Source organism: Leptidea sinapis, chromosome 15 (assembly GCF_905404315.1).
Source record: "Leptidea sinapis chromosome 15, ilLepSina1.1, whole genome shotgun sequence".
In the NCBI taxonomy this organism is placed as follows: Eukaryota; Metazoa; Arthropoda; class Insecta; order Lepidoptera; family Pieridae; genus Leptidea; species Leptidea sinapis.
The window spans coordinates 14,116,023-14,137,298 of NC_066279.1; the positions used below are offsets into that span (position 1 = coordinate 14,116,023).

At 34.0% G+C, this 21,276-nt stretch overlaps 1 protein-coding gene across 3 annotated transcripts in view; it reads left to right on the forward strand.

Moving 5' to 3' along the window:
* LOC126968303 (diacylglycerol kinase 1) overlaps nt 1–21,276 on the forward strand; it is a 120,727-nt gene that overhangs the window by 23,910 nt on the left and 75,541 nt on the right. The window contains exon 1 of one of the 3 annotated variants that reach the window (XM_050813220.1): nt 6,966–7,225. The exons of the other annotated variants lie outside the window; for them this stretch is intronic. The gene's annotated coding sequence lies outside the window, so the exon portion shown is untranslated. Of the gene's footprint in view, nt 1–6,965; nt 7,226–21,276 lie in introns of those variants that run through there. 3 annotated transcript variants of the gene reach the window in all.

Sequence of the window (21,276 nt, forward strand, 5' to 3'; positions counted from 1 at the left end):
GTCCGAAACACAATAATGTTTACAAATTACTGCTTCACAGCAGAAATTGGCGCTATTGTGGTACCCATAATCTAGCCGCCAAAGGAGCAAAGTAGCCTCCCACTGGTGTCATGTAACATATTCAATTCGAATTCGATTTACTTTGCTTGTCAACGGATTTGCTAGTTTATGTTTTAAAATTTAAATATCGCTTTTCTTACAAAGTATCTACCCATTCACTTATTTTTTTGAATATAATAGTCTTATTTTTGCTGTCTAAGTACTACTTCAAAATAAAAATGTGGTGGGGTGGTCATAGACAGTGCCGAATAAACCACGTAGTAAAAGTAGCAAGTGGCCCCGCATATTTAAACCATCTCTCTCTACCTCATCTCTGCTTGAGCGTAATTTTTGAATGAAACTTATTAAGATGTGTTTTATTGAATTTACTTGAAGTCACAAAAGCGTGAAACTTTTACAAATAAGACAATCCATGTCAGACACTCGGTAACAGACTATTTGCAATATAGACCAAGGGCTCTCTGAAATAATTTGCTACGGGCCCCGTCTTTGCTTAATCCGGCACTGGTCACAGATTGAACTATGGCCAATCCCTAGAATGCCACGAAGGGACTAAACTGAAATATAACTAAGTCCTGCAAAGATGAAGGTAGCTCTTAATTATATTATAACAAGATTTATATTTTACTAGCTGACCCAGCAAATGTTGTATTGCTATATAAAGTAAATAAAAAAGTTCATTAATTAAAATTTTTGGCGTAGGTATAAAAAATAGATGCAACTGATTCTCAGACCTACCAATTATTGTATTCGATTGCCATCTTGCAACCCTATAGCGGTTTTGTGGATGGAACAGAATAATACAAAAATAGTTGTAGATCGTAGAAGGGCAAAATTTTGAAGTTGTATGTTTTAAATGCTGAAATAAAATAAAAAAAAAATTGTCAAAAAACTAAAAATATATAACGGCGGAAGAGGTTCACCGTCCTTAGCAGGGACCGTAGTCCTAGACTCCTAGCAGTGGGCGTCGATGGGTAAAGTCAGTGCACGGAACAAACTTATTCACACAATCAAATTATAATGTAGAATCACTTTAAATAAACACACTATGGGATATATGGAACGCACGATGGTTCAAGTTCGACCGCTCTGGCCGACCGCTGCACAAGAAGTGAAGTGCGCTCCTCTCGGCCGGGAGAACGTTGACTCCATCGAACGCCAACAGATGGCGCTGGCGTTCCGTGTAACGACCCGACAGATGGCGCTGGCGTTCCGTGTTACGACATATATATATTTAGGGGTGGCTCATCATTTAGGCGTATGAAAAATAGATGTTGGCCGATTCTCAGATCTACCCGATATGCACACAACAATTTTCAAACAAATTGGTTTAGTCGTTTAGGAGGAGTTTGGTAGCACCGGGACACAAGAATTTTATATAATATAATATAACAAGATTTATATGATCAGCATTAATGCAATAATTCTGTAATGTAGCTAAGGTTATATTATGAAGAGTAAATACAGGAAGGACTACTTCATAGGAGGAAAAGTTGCAAAAGTTCTCAATTGCTGTAAGCAGTAAAAAGTTTCCAAATCCCTCTAGAATGGCGCTAGTATTGCGAGAGAGTATGAAATCAATTAAACTGTTATTGACAAAGTGACGCTTCCGCTTCCTATATATATATATACTAGCTGACCCGACAGACGTTGTTCTGTATATAATAAATAAAATAATGTTTTTATATGAATTTGTCAATAATATTTATTTATTCATGTAATATATCATAACATCAAAAATTACTTCGTAAAATATGCACCCTGCTGTCGGAATGAAATTGTTTCACAGCAGAACTGTCAAACCGTGCGTCAATAAATTCTCTAATAGAAATTATGTATGGACACATCAAATGAAAATCAAATTTGTTGTTTTTATTTAATTTAGCAGCATTTTCCTATTTATTACCTTTTAAACCTTCTCTGGACTTCCACAAATAATTCAAGACCAAAATTAGCTAAATCGGTCCAGCTCGAGTTTTAGCGAGACTAACGAACATCAATTTATTTTTATATATATAGATTTTTTACTAAAGTATTTACATCAGATTATATATTTTGTCAGAGTATATTATAAAATAAATATGGCGCGCCCTTTAAATATAACTCACTTGTTTTCATACCGCTGCGTAAATTTAAAAGTTATGTTTTAAAGTTGCTTATTGCAATATACAAAATGCATTTTATTAACAAGTTTTGGCAGTTAAAACTTAGTACTTAGTGGAAGAACAAAAATTGGTTATAATAAATAATGAAATGGATCATGAAATAAATATTGAGCAGTTAAATAAGTCATTGGGCAGTAGCGGTTTTCAAGGAGCTCTCTTCCCCGTACTACAAAGCTGTGGAATGAGCTTCCTTCTGCGGTGTTTCCGGGACGATACGAAATGGGTACCTTCAAAAAAAGCGCGTACACCTTCCTTAAAAACCGGCAACGCTCCTGTGATTCCTCTGGTGTTGAGAAAAGAAAAAGAGAATGTGGGCGGCGGTGATCACTTAACAACAGGTGACCCGTAAGCTCGTTTGTCTTCCTATTCCATAAAAATAAAAATAAAAACGTGTGAGCAGTTAACACATCGGAAATAGTTGATAGGAAATCATATTCTATGCAATTCTATAAACAATGAATTAATTTAGTGTGAAATGTGAAAAACAAATTTCGCAATCATATTTTTTAAATTTAAACTGTGAATGACCTTTTTTACTATATTCTATATCATGTTAATAAATAGTATATTGTGCATCTCGTGCGACGTTGTCGATTGCCCACGAAAGCGAAGTTGCGGTTATTCGCTTGAATGGGTAATCGACAACGTCGTACGAGTTGCACATACTATTTTGTATTACAAATGTGATGATTTATGTATTATTTCCGTATTCCTCCATATTTCTTTTAAGCTTTTGTAACTTAAATTATAATTTTATTTATTAAATTAAACTGTCAGACGCGTCAATCTCCATTCAGTTATGATATTTCGATTGTGTTTTTTTTTTATTATCCTAATAATATTATAAATGTGAAAGTTTGTATGTCTGGATGTATGTTTGAACTTCTTTAACGCAAAAACTACTGAATGGATTTTGATGAAACTTTACAATAATATAGCTTACACACCAGAATAACACATAGGCTATTATTTATAAAACTATCGCGTGCCGCTTGCCGGGTCAGCTAGTTTTATATATTTTTGCAATTTTATCTTAATTTGCGTGTACCAAGTATAATTTGCGTGCGACAAGTAAACTTTTCTCACTCAAACTGTTTCATTAACGAAAAAACTCATGCGTAATTTTATTATTTGCAAATGGCTCTTTTTCAACCACAACAGCAAGTGCCAAAATACTACTTTTCCCGCATGAGTAATACAAATTACATTTTTGTATTTTCGATACAAAATATTTATAAATATTATTCTTATCTCCTTGAATGTTTTCAAGTAACGGAAAATAGGAAATACTCGTTTATCTCTAGTGAAAACCTTTCAGCGGAGCAATGTCCATTCGCCTGAAATTGTGGCGGCAAAATTGACAGGTGTCATTAGTTACGTCGCTCAATGTTCACGTTCTAATATTGTTTACACGACTTTATACCACAGATTCTCGGAAAATGTCTTCAAATTGACATGGCGGAAGCTCTTTTATTTCGAAGAATATGCAGCTAGTTAGATTGCATAATCAATTGGTATCCTGTTTTATTTGTTTGGATATAAAAGTTTTTGAATTGATTCAATCCATCAAGTATTTTTTGTAATCGGGCATCAGACCACCGAATTGTAATCAACATGTTATCTTATTAGAGAAATACATAGAATCTTTAGCAATTATATTATGTAGTCCTACGCATGTTTGAAATACCTAGTCTGGCCCTAAATACTGTTGCAATAAAAAAAAAAACAAAATATTACATTTGAATTTGGAATCTGTCATTTTTATATGATTGTTCATTGGGTTTTCTCATTTCGGCGCCACTACATTGTACTGCATCGCTGTGAGTGCCTTACACAAAGTAGGTATGGAGAGAATGCAATTTTTAAAACTCTCCATACGCTTGGTATTAGTAAAAACCGTCCACGTAGTTGTTCATACGAAAAAGGTGGACAAAGCAGTAAGGAAAAGAATTCGAAGAAATCCGAGAGCAAAACATTTTATCTCGGAAGATGAAGATAGCGCTTTGAAACATGTCCAGTATTTTAATAGATGACTTAGGACTTGCAGCCTATAAGTGACGTACTTGTCATTTCTTAAATGATAATTCAAAAAACAAATAGGGTGGTAAAATCGAAGTAAAAAGTGTAAGTGTTTATCTTCTAATGAATAATCAAAGCAACTCTATATCATTCTTTATAAAATAAATAAAATCTCACTTGTAAAAATAAAATAATTATAAAGATTTTTTATTTGAGGTAGAGAATGAAGTGGCAATTCTGCTCAAAAGATGAGTTTATATTGTCAGCGTAAGAAATTAGCAAAAAATCTTATAATGCTCTTCAGCAACCTGAAGAGCTATGAGCATTTACGTGAGTGCTTGGTTGGTAACATGGCTTTAAATATTATTAATGTACATAATTATAATATATTTATTTATCTATTTATTATTCCTTAAGTTAATAAAAATAATAATATTGACACACTTTACACAAATTAGGTACAAGTCAACGATATATATAATACAACTTGTTATGCCTACTACTCGGTTGGGTAGAGTTTGTAAGTCTTTTGTTGGGCGATGTATATGCTTCTACAATATGATCCCAGAAAATGTACAAAGCAAATATGTTACGAAATTTAAAAGAATTGTTAAAAAACGTTTGTGTGGGAAAGGTTATTATAGCATAAACGATTTTCTTAATGACACCACGGACTGGGAATAAAGCGAACACCCTCAGGCTCTTTAATTATAAATATTTATTGTACGATATCACATTGTAATCCATATTTTATATAAAAAAAAAGCCCGCTGATATTCTTGCGCCCATTCTTCTCAGGTCTGAGGCAGTCTCTTTTGAATGGATAGTAGTTTTTGACGTTCAATAAGTGATTTTAAATCCTATTTTGAATAAAAATATTAGAATTTGAACAATATAAAATACATATACATAAATACATATAAACATGCATGACTATATAAAAATGAAACAAACCTCCATGTTCATCATAAATGTTCGCACTTGCCGGTATTCGAACCCGGGACATCTAGCTCAGTACGCAGGGTTACTAACCACTGCGCTATATGGGTGACGACCCATATAGTAACGACATGACGAACTTCAATAATTCATAGGAACTTATATAATATTAATATCGTTGACTCTACCTCTATTCAGGGACTTTCCGATATCTCTATAAGTGGCTATGAAATCTAAGAGTGATATCGATTTGGTTTAGGATTGCACTTTACAAACTTTATGCTCGTCGTACAAGTTATTGCTTTTAAAACGTATTAGATTCCCTCTGGAGATATCAATGTCGTATTACTGCATTATGCAATGCGCAGAATAAACTGGGCATTTACAATTTACTTGGCCGTGTTCATTATATCAAAGAGGATGACTACTCGGCTAAGTCGAGTTAGTAAGTCTTTTGTGGGGCGATGTATATGTTATTACAACAAGATCCCAGAAAATGTTCAAAACAAAGGTGTTACGTTATTCAGAAGAATTGTTAAAATACGTTTGTGTGGTAAAGGTTACTATAACATAAATGACTTTCTTAATGATACCACAGATTGGGAATGGAGTGACCGCCCTCAGGCTATTAAATAATAAGTTTAATTGTACAATGTTACTTTAATTGTAAAATATATTTTTGATGAAAAAAAAAAAGCCCGCTGAGTTTATTGCGCCCATTCTTCTCAGGCCTGAGGCATTCACTTTGGAATGGGTGGTAGTTTTTTTGACTTTCAATAAGTGATTTCACATCTTATTTTGAATAAAAATATTTGAATTTGAATTTGATGTAAATACTACGTAATACGAGGCGGGACTGCCTAAGTAAAAATTGAAATTTAGTTCAGTATGAAACGTGCAGTGAGATTTGATATAAGTTTGAAATAGTACTAATTACAGTATCGCGATTGATCAAGAAGTATTATCCGGCTAAGTTTGAAAGCGAACAGTTGCTTATAACGTAGTGGATTTCGTTTAACTCCTTTTATTACAAGATTATAGCCGTCATCTATCAATCTGTCAATGACTGCAAGTTTCATACAATCGAGTGAACCGCTTTTTTCTTAGAGATTTCCACTGGTATTAATAGTCCCAGAAGTGAGCGATATCACTTAAAAATAACAAACTGTTAATATTGAATGTTACGTGGAGTATAATATATTTATTCAAAATATTTTTTTCTGCAATCTGTACTTTTGTGACAGTTCTAGGTCATTGACGTTTCTATTCTTATTTGAATAACGAGAACATTGAAATAATTAAGGTTCTATTCTGAATGAATAAGCCTTTATTGAAAACAATGTAAAGATTTGTACAAAATATAATCTAAGTATTATTCTCATCTAATTGATATTCTAATTTAAGTAATATCTAATCTAATTAATATTCTAATCTAATTAATATTCTAATTTAAGTAATATGCAGCAATGGAAAACTCTGGAGGAGGCCTGTGTCGGAAGACAAGCGAACGATGATGAAGATTAATAATATCACTTAGATTAGAATATTGCTTAAATTAGAAAATTACTTACATTAGAATGATACTAAGATTAGAATACTACTTAGCTTAGAATATAATTAAGATTAGAATATTAATTAGATTAGAATATTAATTAGATTAGAATAATACTTTTTTTTTATTATTCAATGAACAAAATTATCTTAATATATATAAAAATTATGTGGTGTCGTGGGACACCAGGTAGGAACGAAGTTACTTCGGCTAATGTAGAATTCACAAAAAGAGGGAGAAAGAGAAAGGTATTATACACTACTCGCTTGTGTATGCGACTGTCGCGCCTGCGCACGTCTCATTTAACGGTTTTATTCCACGCACTTTTCCACGCACTTTTTTCCACGGATTTTTTCTTACGGTTTTACTATCACATTTTTTTCAGTTCGGTCGCGCAGCATAATCCCTATCCCCTCCAAGCCTGCCGTAAGGAACTTCGTTCCAATAATAAAGACATACTCGCAAAACCTCTAAGGTTTATGTGCGAGCGGTAAGTTCGCATTACAATAATTGTTTTAATTACTTAAGACTTAATACACCATATAGTAGTAATATTAAAAATATAGATCATAGGTATTCCTGGTTATAAGCTTCTAGATAGTTTTTTTTAGCTTTACTTTGAAATTTTTCTTTTGCATATATTTATCTATTAGATCATTAGGTAATTTATTTAATATCCTTGGTAATACATAGTTACAGGTTATTTTACCATATTTTGTTTTCTTTAGATCATATATATATTATAGATTACTTAGATCATATTATATTGTACTAATCTTTACATTGTTTGCAATAAAGGCTTATTCATTCATTCATTCATTCAGGATAGATTTTAATTAATTTAATCTTGGCGAAACTTCGAACACACTACGTTTCGTTGACCCCTTTGTAGACACGAAATACATAAAGCATATTTCACGGCAAAGTTCGGATGACATATAAAATAGTTTGGAAACTTTAGTTGCTCCTCACGTTCTTGGTTTCGCCGAAAATCTGTGAGAATTATATGATTGAGTTTACATGCGGAGAATAAAGTGGTCATATCTCTCTTTACTTGACGTTTCCGTCCCAACTGCCTGTCCGAACCCCTGTTTGTGTCAGCTGGAATTATCGCAATTAGACCAGTAGTTAAAATCTTCACAGAATGCGTGGTTCTATAAAAAGGCATAAAAGGCTTTTATTCTCTCAAAATTGATTCTTTTAGAATCCTTTTTGATGTCATTTCTAATATACTAGACATTACTACCGCTTCGGAAACAATGGGCCCTCTGAGAGAGAATAAGCGGCGCAAGAAACTCTCCCAACATTTTTTTTGCGCTCTTTTTAATAAAATATATAATATTGAATTCTCATTGCTATTGCTATAAAATAATCATAATCTAGTCCCAGGCTGTCGGATCACTTAGATATTCAGCTGTGGAGTAGTAGGATTTACGACAGAGACATTTTTTAGTAAAACATTTAAATTTATTTATAGATCATGCCTGAACAGTGGCTGGGACTTTATTATAAAAGTGTATACATTTTGCCCTTAAAGCATACATGCCCTTAAAACATACATAATAATGTATGTTATGAAGCCTACTATAATTAGTTACAAGCAATGCCTTATTTCTAGTGTTATAATAATGAAAATCACTATTCAGAGCAAAAAGGTGGCGATTTTTGTGAACGTACATTAAATTTTCATAAATGTACTGACAATGAACAGTCATAATATTTATTTCTTTAAATTTTTCTCTGAGCGACTGTCTATAACCAATTTGATATACATACTATAACGTCTGTAACTGAAAACATTAATGCTTACATATTGCTTATTGTCAACGCCAGATTTATTTTAGAATTAGATTAAATTTTATTATTATATCGAGTCATACACCTAAACCTATCAAACAATTACCTTAATATTACTCCATTTACCTACTCTGTCAATCATACTTCATCCTTCATCTATCTGTCAAATACAACATTCATTCATTCACTATTCTACTTCGACTACTTGCACACGACACCTCAACTACACAAGAACTATTTTATCTAATCCTGTTAAGACAGACGATATATAAATCTTTAAGAAGATATCAATCTTTCTTTTGTTCAGCGCGAACACTTATACTTAAATCTTAATCTTTGTATGATATACATTTAAGTGCCACAATTATTCAAATATTTTTACTACTAAATGTCAATTTAGCTGCAAACGTCACACAATGAGGGGATCACATAAAGTATGGTACACAACTGTAACTGAATAGACTCCAGTTTTGGAAGACCAGTGATAATTTAGTATTGTTTTTTTTTCTTCTTTTTTTGCTTTTGTATTTAAGATTATGCCAATATTTGTTTTCAATAACTTATTTTATTTGAATATAAAGTAAGGTTTTCTTGCGTTTTTAATTTATTTTTTTTAACCCACGCTCCCCCTCGGGAACCAGAGCTTAAATCTGGCACCTTGGACTACTTGGCCAAGCTGACTTGAAAGCAGTAGTTGAAATTAATTTCTAATATTAATTCAAATATTTTTATTAAACAGAATTTAAAATTACTTTTTAAACGTCAAAAACGACTACTCAATGATTCAACTTCACTCCTACTCTGTGGCCGGCTGTAATTCGACATGCGATAGATGCATGAAAAAATTCGGAATAAAAGTTTCAGTTTAACATAAAATCAAACGTAATAGAAGAAGAAGATACAGGAAGAAATTTTCACTTCAAAAATTAAAATTATTGAAGAGATTTTTCTTCTGGCGCGCTATGATCTTTATTTTGCTAGTATTGAATGAGATTGAGTCGTCACGCTCGACTCGAGTCCAATCAGAGAGTATCGCTAGATGTGTTAAGCGACATCCCTTCAGTTTTGGGATTAAAATTTAAATAACATATGCAATTATTGGGATTAAGAGGTAATCGACCACAAAGTAGATCCTGTAGATGGAGCCACAACCTGAGAGTTGTATAAGACATACCAATATTCAGTCACTCGGACGATTGAATCAGTTGGTAAGAGTGGTCGCGGGTTCGAGTCCCGCATCGTCCATTAATTTTGGTTGGAAATTTAATTCAATTAATCCCAGAAGTGATACCACTTTAAAAATAAAAAAATTGTATACCATGCTTTATGTGGTGGTACGAATCTCTTGTACGAGTCCGGTTCCACATGACCAGTTGTTATAATTTAGTTTCATTAAAAATCTTTATTTTAGTTTTTTCATCAGAAATGGAACTGTAAGATTAAGATTACTAAGAACGCCACATCCAAATATTTATAGATCCATGACACAATATAATGACATGTCAAGGAACGTGGAAATAGCATTTACATAAATATTAGCTTTGGATTGCCTTTGAGCCGACCAAAAAAATAGGCTGCGAAAAATATTATAGTTATTTTAATAATATAATATCGATGATAGATTTATTCCTGACCTGAATTATTAATCGAATAATTTCGTAATCGAATTAGCAATCGTAGATTTAGTTTACGTGTGGATCTGATTTTGGAACTGAATTTTGGTTCACAATTTGTTTGTATTATTTTTGCATGAAATTTCATTATCTTCTCATATAATAATAATAAGTAGCTGTTAGTTACCAGTTACCAGCTCCTTTGCACATGATGCTGGCTAGATTATGGGTACACAAAGGCGCCTATTTCTGCTGTGAAGCAGAAATCTGTAAGCATAGTGTTTCGGTCGGCGCCGTAGCTAGTAAAATTACTGGGAAAATAAGAATTTAACATCTTGTCTCAAGGTGACGAGCGCAATTGTAGTGCCGCTCAGAATTTTTGTAATTTTTGTAAAAAATAAAATAAATGTAATAACAAATAATATGAAAAACTTATCTAAATAATTACGAATATAATATTCATGCCTATCTACTTAAAACTAAAATACATTAAAAACCAAAGAAAAAAAAATTTTCAAGAATCCTGAGCGGCACTGCCGCAGGGCGTATCAATTACCTATAGCTGGACGTCCTGCCCGTCACGTCCCTTATTGTCATAAGAAAAGTAAAATTTTTATCCAAATCTGTCCAGCTATACTCGTATCGGAATGATGATGGACTATTACAATTTCATGTTTGCAAACTAATTGGAACCAACGAATATCTAAATAAAAAGAAATGCTTGCCTCTCGTTCCAGCTTTATGCTCTAAATGCTTAATCCCGGACTAATGAAAGTTAGCCCTTGTGCATCCGATCCCTAAAAAAGGTGACAGCTCGGATCCATCTACAGGTTTATTGCTATTTATTACCTTTTTACTCCACAAATACATAGAAACTGTAATTTACTATACTCTTGGTATACCCTATATAAATACTCTATATAATAAATAGTATACTTATGCTGCAGAAGAGGGCTATTCGCGCTATTTATAACCTAGGTCCTAAATAATCATTAAGAGAAAAATTTAAAGAAAAAACATTTTTTTGACTCTTGCATCTCAATATATTCTTGATAATGTTCTTTATGTTCATAAGCACATTAAGGAATTTGCTAAAAACTGTGACAATCTTAATATTGACACGAGGAACAAACATTAACTTGATATGCCTACATGGCATAGGCATGCGTTGTTAGTACACACTAACACTACATAATCGTCCACATTTCCTTCGTCAGAAAATACGTGACGTCTGGTGGCCCTGAGATCTTACTCTATAGGCGATGTATGTGATTTTACAATATGATCCCAGAAAATGTACAAAACAAAATGTGTTACAAAATTTAAAAGAATTGTTAGAAAAAGTTTGTGTGGGAAAAGTGATTAGAACACAAATAATTTTCTTAATACCACAATTACTAATACCACAGACTGGAAATGAAGCGGACATCCTCAGGCTGTTTAGTTATAAATATTGTTTATTGTACGATATTGCATTGTAAACCATATTTAAAAAAAGGGCCCGCTGAGTGTCCTGCGCCCGATCTGCTCAGGTCTGAGGCTGTCTAATTTGAATGGGTGGTAGTTTTTGACGTTCAATAAGTTATTTTGAATCCTATTTTGAATAAAAATATTTGAATTTGAATTTGAATTTAAATATTAAATATACCCTTGAAGGTCACCAGTAATTGGTTACCGACCAACAGAAATGCTTTCGCCATGGTCGTTCGGCGGGCGATTTTCTGATATAGTTAACATAGATGCGGCTGCTTTATAATAAAAGAAGAATGACTGGCACTTTGGATATACCAATAGCCTTCGATTGTGTATGGGCATGATAAACTTAATCTAAACATCGTTTACCCTTTTTTTACCATGTTTTACTATAATATTTGAAGTCGGTATTTTTATAGTTTTTTTTAATAAAAAGTTTATATAATTATATTCTCCACACACAAAATTTTTAATCAAATATATATGTAACATATTATCAAAGCCGTGATATTACAATATCACTATTGATATTATAATTAAACGGTAGATTGTGAATCGACTTCATTTCTTACAATTTAACGGCTTGATTTTAGTGACATTGTAATGTCATTAACATCAAGCCGAGTGATATTGCATAGTGATATTGTAACTTGTAAGACAATGATATTTTGACAATCTTACTGGTCGTTAGTTTATGAGGCCATCTCTAATTGCTCTGTTTCTTGTATTTATTGTAGTCATTATTTTTTTGTTATACACTCTTGTAATCAACTAAGTAATTGTTAACCAAGCAAATCGGCCCTTGTCCACTATATGTATGAAAAAAATTAATCAATAAGAACGCTCGACGTCCTGCACCACAACACACTGCTACCTTCATTTGTAATATACCTACATTTATTATAATATCACTATAATTTACCCGTGACATTACAATGTCACTAAAACCAGGAAGTTAAATCTATATATATAAACATGAATTGCTGTTCGTTATCTCGCTAAAACTCGAGAACGGCTGTACCGATTTGGCTAATTTTGGTCTTGAATTATTTGTGGAAGTCCAGGGAAGGTTTAAAAGGTTTGAGTAAACATGAAAATGCTCGGATTTAAATAAAAACAACAGTTTTGATTTTCCTTTGCCGTGTCCCCCGTCGTTCAGAAATCAAATTGAAAGAATAGTTGAAAATGAATAACTAATTAGAATCTATCTATCTTTCTCAGGAGGTATAACAAACTTAAGTTTAGCTGCCTATAGTTGGTAGATTTTATGTACGATTTAATATTTGTTAGGTCTGAGAATCGGTCGTCATCTATTTTTTATACCCCAAAATTTATAATTTTTGATTGTTTATTTTTACTTTATATGGAAATACAACGTTTGCTGGGTCAGCTAGTTGTAAATAAAAAATGAAGTCGATTGACAATCTATCGTTAAATTATAATATCACGGGTTTGATAATATACATACGACAAAATCAATACACAAGAGTTGAAAGAGAGTTTAACACGCAAATTTCCTTCTGAATTTCCACCAACGACTATTTTTATTTTGTTGTAAAGTTATTCATCTATTTCGTCCCGAGGGATCTCCTTCCCTCGTGTCTAAAAATAACTAAATTGTCGATCCCATCAATATATTCACCGGCAAGGTATTCCCCATATCCCAGTGGATATCAATGTGTCTGAATGGGCAAGATTTACGACGCTTATCACAGTCCGTTACATGAAAAGAAATTTATGGCGTTCTAGGAATAGTCAATACGTTTTTCTGCAAAATATCATTGTATAAAAAACGTAAAAATGAGGGCAAATTGGCAATGAACCTTGCTTGTTAAAGATAATTTATAATAATTATAATATAGCCTTTATTCAGTATAGATAGTAGAATTGACATATAATATACTTAGATACTATCCTTAACTAAGTACCTATCACTATCTGTTTGTCTATTGACAAAGGCTTCCAACTTCTTCGACTCTTTTCTATCTTTAGCTAACTTATCGTCTAAGTTCGTCTGACTATCTGCTGTATTGTCCCCCCCGTTTCCTTTTAAGGTTTCTGGGACACTTTTCTGTGATATATTCGCTCCATTTGCCTATGCCCCGAAGGGTATGTCCCGTCCAGCGCCATTTAAGTTTTCTTATAGCATAAGTGACATTAGTGATTTTTGTTTTCTGTCTTAAGTCTGTGTTTCGAACTTTATGTGTTTTATTAATATTCAGCATACTCCTCTCCATGGCTCTTTGGCAAGTCTCTAGTTTTTTAATCTGTCTTTGAGTAGGCGACCAAGTCTGATAACCGTAGGTCAATACAGGAAGTACACAAGTATTATAAATTATTAAAACTTTCGTGAGTCATTATTAAATTATCTATTAATACGGCTTTACTCACGTTTTTGTTGGTGTGGGAACCGACTAGTATCGGACCATTCGGAGGTCCTTCATCAGGGTGAGTGTGGTGGGTTCGCGATAACGTCCCACCTCTTACGTAAGAGGTATTATAATGTATTGTTTTTATGTTTATTTTGATATCTTTGCTTTTCATTACTTCTTTGAGTTCCCAGTATTTTTTCCAAGCGTAATTTAACATAATTTATTTATTACCGAATTGAACGTAAGTGTAAAAACTTAATTAATCGTGGAACCGTTGACTCTTACCACGTTGCCCCCGGTTCATTGCTGTAAATTCATTGTATATCAGAGTGGGTCAATAGTCCACGGGTTCACCGGCTCATGGTAACTACCACGGCCAAAAAGAATCTGTAATACCAGATCTCAGTCTCAGTCTGAGATTTATCGTGCGTACTTAGAATTTGCTCAGACTTTACTTACGTAAAACTTAGCTGATTGTGATAAAACTCGAACTTGACTTTTGCATTGGGCTGTCTTAGCTTAAGCTCTGTATAATATTTTCAGCCGTCAAATGACTATTCAAATTTGTTATGATTATAATGGACGAGACAAGCAGGACGTTCAACTGATGGTAATTAATACGCCCTGTCCATTTCAATGCAGGGCTGCTCAGGATTCTTAAAAAAACCCAATAATTCTGAGCGGCCCTACAATTGCACTTGTCACCTTGAGACATAAAATGTTAAGTCCTTTTTTGCCCAGTAACTTCACTAGCTACGGCGCACTTCAGACGGAAACACCCATAAACGACCCGGCATCCTGTGAATAGAAGCCTCACACTGGTCAATTAAGATTATGGCTATGCGAAGACGATAAGATTATGCTAAGTTTACAATCAGCTAAGTTTCACGGAAGTAAAGTCTGAGGAAAGTCTAAGTAAACATCTTAGCCTCAGTCTTGTACATCTCAAAATCACCTTTGGATGACCTTCCACAAATTAGGATATCCCCATCATCTATATCCCTGGCTTTCATCAACAGTTTGGTTTTCCAGGAACTTTCTTCCACGTACAACCAAGCTGTGGAATGAGCTTCCTTTTGCGGTATTTCCAGAACGAAACGACATGGGTTTTTACTTCAAATAAAGCGCCTACACCTTCATTAAAGGCCGCCAACGCTCTTTTGATTCCTCTGGTGTTGCAAGAGAATGTGGGCGGCGGTGATCACTTAACACCAGGTGACCCGTACGCTCGTTTGTCCTCCTATTCCATAAAAAAAAAACAACGCTCCTGTGATTCCTTTTCAAGCAGTAGAACCCGATCTTATCTATAATCAAGAGAAATACAATTAGCTTTGGAAAAACAAGAGAGATTAATTTATTACATCTAAAAATAACCAGTATGGCCTGCAATAAGTAAGCTGGGTCGTAATTCTGCTTAATATCTGTCGGAGGCTTCTAATATACTTAGCCTCAAGTTGTAGGAGGTAGCAAACAGCAAGAGTTTGTAATATAGAGACTGAACAATTTGTTATCTTAAAGTGATAACCCTCACTTCTGGGATTAATATATGAAAGATGCGGGACTCGAACCCGCGATCTCTCCGTTGCGTACGAGCGCCCTTTTCAACTGAGTCAACCGTTCGAGTACGCATGGGTCGTAAATTTTGGTATATCTTGTTCAACTCACAGGTTGTGGCTCCATCTACAGAGCGACATCGAGAGTCAATTATCTAATATGCAATTATTGGGTTGAGCAGCTATGGTATGGGTTGGCATCAACTGTAAAGTAGATCCTGTAGATGGAGCCACAACCTGAGAGTTTGTATACAGACAATAAATTTTATCTGGTTGTACTTATTTGGTATATGAGTGCCCTTCTTGTTGCATCTTGAATCTCAAGTTTCATAAAATATCTAGTCAAAATAGTTCTTGATAAACGTTAAAAAATAAAATCGTAGGACGTTAAGTTTTTTATCTACTTTTTTTGCGATTTAGCTAGTTAGCAATTATTTAAAACTGTTAATTAGCAGATATCCAAATCGCTTTCTAGCGGTTCGTTCACATACCTGCTACTCGCACTCCGCTTCTAACTTGCACCAACTCCTAAGGAATTTCATATCTCCGCTGAGAGGCTATAAAACTGGATTGCTTAGATAAGTTCGGGAAGCTTAGTAAGTGGCGGATTCCTGCTTTTAGTGACACGCCTATTTCCGGTTTCGATATCGGTCTATATTAGTTTCAATTTTAAGATTTTCGAATTTTGAAATACAAAATACTTATAAAATTACTTTATTGTTCTTCAATCTGGTGTCACATGGTGTGGCTCGGCTTTCCATGAGTTTATCATTATGTATGTCAGCGGGCTGTGCCTTATAAACTGCTTTAGTTGGACAGCTTAATAGTTATAATTTTCACTAATAGCTTCTTCTTCTTCTCACGGGCGGTTTCCGTAACTCGACGTCATATGCGCCAAAGCGCGTGGTAAGAACTGCTCCAACCAGCCAAGCTCCTCCAAGAAATCACCCAACATCTTAACTGTGCTTCGCTCTATTTGCCACCTCTCTGCAGTTCAGCAGAATATCGGCTGCTGTTTCTTCTGCCCCTAGACAGTCTCTGCACAGAGGGGCTGTCTGTCACCTACATTATGAATTGAAGTTTATTTATTTGTATGAGTCATGGTAACACAGTTCATAACAGTTGGTAGATGCACAGCACAATTCGCTAATAAATAGACATATAAATATTTGATTGAGAATATTTGAATTATTATATTTATACGTCATTAATACACATTACATAGCTATAATTCAATTAAATAATATAAAATACTAGCTGACCCGGCAGGACTTCGTACTGCCCCAATCGATAAATAAAATACCTAAACTTTTGTATAAAATAAACTTAAAACAAACAAAAGGAATCCTTTTTTATAAAAACAAACAAATAACAAAAAATGCTCGGTACGAATGAAATTTTAATTATACACGATTCACGGTCACGTGACCTGTGCGATTTAAAAATTAACCTTAGAATAGAATATCATTTATATTTTAATCTTACTATCATACAATTATTTATCGTAACTTACTTATATACTTACTGATACATTGTCGCGCTGAAAAGCACGTTTTTATTAAGTATTGTTATTTTCCTCGCTAGAGAGCTCCGACAATAAACGCGTCCGATCGCTGCTAAATTCAAAGTGCTACTGCTATAGGGAGTACCGCGGCCTCCGACGCGCTTTTAATAGGCACGCTAGCGCCGTCCGGCCGGCCGGAACCGCCGCAATCGCAACGTCTCGCAATTTTTAAATCTTTAATATCCTCGAAAATATTCATTTAAATAATATGTAGGTATTTAATTAGATAAGGATTAATGCTCTTATTATATGATTCCTCCACTATTTAATGGATGTTATTATACATAATATAAACCTTCCTCTTCGATCACTCTATCTATTAAAAATAACGCATCAAAATCCGTTGCGTAGTTTTAAAGATTTAAGCATACCATTCATTCATACATAGGGACAGATAAAGTGACTTTGTTTTATACTATGTAGTGAAACATTAGTTTGTAGGTACCTCTCAAATAATAACTTTTAAATACTATTATTTGTGGCTAAAGAATTATTTTAAGCAATAGAAGCATTTATCTATAAGCCACAATTTTATTTTTTTATGCATTATTGTTTAAGGCATCTCTCTTATATTTTTTAGAAGGTAAAGAAAGGGAAGACCTTGATGTTATGTACATTTACGTTATTTTGACGAAGCGCTTTTCTTCAGTATGGTATTAAAAGGCGAGTTGGATCTCTTAATCCTTTAATATTTGAAATAGTCCTTTGCTGGTTTAAAAAGTTCACCATGTTTTTTAATGAACATAGTAATTTCTAATATATTTATAGACCTGTAAGCGTTGACAGATGGTACTTGTGGTATGATGGTATAAGACGGTAATTTAATTAAAAAGATGTTTGTTAAAATTGCCGTGACCTTTACAGTCGCAAAAGATTCGCTTACTTTCTCTATCTTACACAAATAAAATTTGAAAAACAAAATTTTATGAAGGATGCGGGATTCGAACCCACGACCCCCGGCGTTCCGTGCCGGTGCTCTAACCAACTGAGCTAACTGTTCGAGTGGCGTATCGTCATAAAATCTTGTATGCTTTGTTCAACTCTCAGGTTGAATTATGTTTTTCAAATTTAATTTGTGTATTAATCCTAGAAGTGAGGGTTATCACTTTAAAAACATAATAAATTGTTTCTCTATCTTAATATCTCCGTTAGAGATGGTCTTTTCCTTTGCGTGCTTCGTTTGTCTATACGCTAGTATATTGTAAGTCTGTGCTGGTACGAGTTCAAATATTGTCTTTTTTTCAGAGCAAAAATCAATTTCATACTTTAACCCCTTATACTTGCCAAGTCGCCGCCTATCTCTGCCGTGAAGCAGTAATGTGTAAGCATTACTGTGTTTCGGTCTGAAGGGCGCCGTAGCTAGTTAAATTACTGGGCAAATGAGACTTTACATCTTATGTCTCTAGGTGACGAGCGCAGTTGTAGTGGCATTCAGAATTTTTGAGGTTTTTCAAGAAACCTGAGCGGCACTGCATCGTAATGGGCAGGGCGTATCAATTACCATTAGCTGAACGTCCTGCTCGTCTTGTCCCTTATTTTCATAAAAAAAAAGTGGTTGTGACCTATATCAATAACGTACAACTAATTTATAACCCAGTTCTCAATACAATGTTTACAATATGTCGAAATACAAAATTCGTACACCTGTCTCGGCTATTTTCGTAAGTCCGTTGATCCGAAATTCTTGTATACTCCGAAAATAACGCGATTTACATACATGTTGTACGTAATACGATGAACAACTTTTCGGTATTTTGCTTAGATAATTTATACGTCTAGACAGAGCCTCTTGCTGCTAGACAACCGATGATAACAGGCCAGGATTATTATTAGTGGTTAACTGTCAACCTCAATTTTATTTCACGTGTCCACATCTGTCTCAGTCTATTTAGACGTATGATTGGTCTAAGGTATTACAACTTGGGTTGTGGATTCGATTAATATTGATTTGAAGACGTCTAGAGCCCCAATGTTTTATGTTTTCGATGTCTAAACACTATTGCCATAATATCGTGCCCCAAACTAGGCACAGCCTATGTGTTGCAAGACAGCGATATTTATAATACAATATAATTACTGAAACATACATAAATACTAACGAACAATAAGCATGACTCGGTAAAAACATATTCGTCATATAAATGTTTGCACCTACCGGGATTCGAACATGGGACCTCTAGCTCAGTAGGCGGGGTCACTAGAACCTGAACTAAAAATGCTATAGGAAAAATAGAAATATTTAAATAATAGTGATTCAATATATATTTCGTTGAAATAAAATAAAGACTATTGCATTTGACTTGCATGAGTAACGAATGAAAGATTTGATATTCTGTTATATCCGGCCCTATCCGTTAAAAGTCGACGATAAGTGCAGAGGAGTTTTTAGGCAGTTCTTATCGAGCACTCGAATTGAAAGGTAGAATTGTTTAGGTAAAGAGTGGCATAAATGCTGTTTTATCATTTAACCTAGTTTGAAAATAAGTAAAAATAAATTTTGTTAAGTTAACATAAAAATGCTTATTCATCATATGTTTATGTGAAACACTTACTCGTTACTCTTTTGAGTTTTTGAAGCGAAACTCCTTTAGAATTGTTGTGATTTGAATCTCGGTGAAACGAAAAAGCGAGACGATATAGGCATCGTTGCCAGCTATTATTTATCATGTAAAATGCTGAAACTGTAAATACGTATAGAATAAAAAGAGTGGCAATGAGTTTCTTGCCACTTCTTCTTTGACATTCATTTGTAAAGTAAATAAATGTAAATTCTTTTACGTAGATAGACTTCAATGAATGTTAACTAACGGCCGTTTTCAATAACCAATCTATCCTAAGTTTAACTTATAGACGTAGACAAACCTATCCTTTTACGCTTACTTACATTTCAATAACATATCTATAGATAGCATTGGAGTATAACTAATATTTAATAATATAACTATATTGGAAATAGCTATGGATAGACAAGATCTTGTTATTAAACGGTGATACCAATATATCCGTTACTAGAGATACGTTATTGAATACGTCTGTTAATCCACGTCGCGATAATTCCTGGCGTCGTCAGTTCGTTGTAAAACTATATAGTCCATAAAGCATTGAATCCGGATCCTAGGTAAATACATTGCATTCAGCCAATACACAATGTAAATAGCCGAGAACATTCTGAATTAACTTTGTTTATTTTCTCAATCCGTTGTGTAAATTTACCTGCCAGACCAACAATACACTGGCTCCCTACTGACGCTATTATTGCCTCTCATTCAAATGGAAAATTATGCGAGAGTTAAGCGGGAAATTATTTATTTTCCCTTGTTGAATATTTGATTGATCGTTCTTGACTTTAGTATTTATTATGGATAAACATGAACTGAGGTCTATTAGAGATTTAACAATTCTAAAACATAATGCAATCGCGCTAACGTGGGCAAGACAATCACCAGCTCTAGATACACAGTGTGATTAATTTCATTTTGTATATATTTACTCGTTAAGGGTTTTTTTTATGAAAATTAGAATTAGGATGTTCAGCTGATGGTAATTGATACGCCCGCCCATTACAATGCAGTACCGCACAGTATTCTTGAAAAACCCAAAAATTCTGGGCGGCATCACAGTTACGCTTGTCAACTTGAGACATTAGATGTTAAGTCTCATTTGCCCAGTAATTTCACTAGCTACGGCACCCTTCAGACCGAAACACAATAATGCTAACATATTACTATTTCACGGCAGAAAAGGCGCCGTTGTGGTACCCATAATCTAGCCGGCATCCTGTGCAAAGGAGCCTCCCACTGGTATTTTAATAATGCTACTTTTAATAGCTTCTTTACCTATGAACACAGACTGCTAAGTGATACTCCTACAAATTATTTTTTATTAATTATCTAAGACAATACACATAACCAAAAAGTTCGTTTTTCAAAAGTTTATGGCTCGGCTCGGTTTTATCACAGTAGACATATGTACGGAAACTACCTGCAAAGGTTAGAAATGACACACTCACACAAACATACGCATCGACGAGTTTTCGCGGTCAGTACGAGTTGAGTGTCACGTTGTTATTTGTTTCCGCGATCTTTTTAAAAATGCCAGCGTATTGCGTGGTATACGGCTATTTAAACTCGGCTCCATCAAAACTCCAGTTTTCGTTTAAACTTTATAAT